Below are 903 nucleotides of genomic sequence, written 5' to 3'. Positions count from 1 at the left end.
GGCCTAGTCCTGTGGGTCCTGCTCATCCCACTGGACCTGATGAGAAAGATATCAGAGTTCTCACAAGCCCAACTGTGCCCCTGGAAGTCGCCTCGGTGGGCACACCCTCATCTTCGAGAGAGGCCTCTCCCCTCCGCCCCCTGGTACTGCAAGAGCAGCACATAATTTTTAGGGCCGAACTACATCTGGAAACATCAGACAGGATACAAAGTTCGAAAATTCTATGAAAAGGTGGCATGCTTGGAGAATATGATCTTCCAACCTGAAGCTTTTTTACACAAACAAGACTTAAGTCCTTTCAGGGTTTACTTACATGCGATCTAGAAGTGAGAGACGATTGGTACAGGTGGTGGGACATCTAGAACAGTCATTTAGAGAGGCTGAAACAAAGTAATTATTTTTCAAGACACACTGCGTCTCTTACTTGTTTGGGCTATTCTGAGAATGTTCATCACTAGCCGTTTGTAAGCAGAGGCTGGGAAGCTTGAAGACTGATTTTAAAGAAGTAATATTCCTGGGAAAATATTCCATGAACATTTTTCTAATCATAAATTTTTACTCTCTGATGGGATTTAAAATGGAGTCAGAAAACCTCAAATGCTTTTTAAACAATTCTACCCATGAAGGCTTCCCTTTTCTACAAATGTACCAGTTGACCAAAATGTTTCCAAAGTGGGACCCTTCCAGATCTAAACTAAAAATGACCAAGCTCCCAGTCACACCAAGACAATCCGTGTCCCCGATTTGAATATTCAGGGCCTAGAAGGACGTCGGCCCTCACACGGCCTGCAGGCCAGCAGTGCCGCAGCCAGACAGAGCCACTCAGGCAGTGACAGACCCTAGGCCGCTCCTTTCCCGCTCAGTCTCCCACGGGCCCTGTGGGAAACTCACACACCACCATCC

Source organism: Leucopleurus acutus, assembly GCF_964270905.1.
Source record: "Leucopleurus acutus genome assembly, chromosome: 15".
NCBI lineage: Eukaryota > Metazoa > Chordata > Mammalia > Artiodactyla > Delphinidae > Leucopleurus > Leucopleurus acutus.
The sequence above is the reverse complement of the archived record's forward strand: the minus strand, read 5'-3'. Positions refer to the sequence as shown.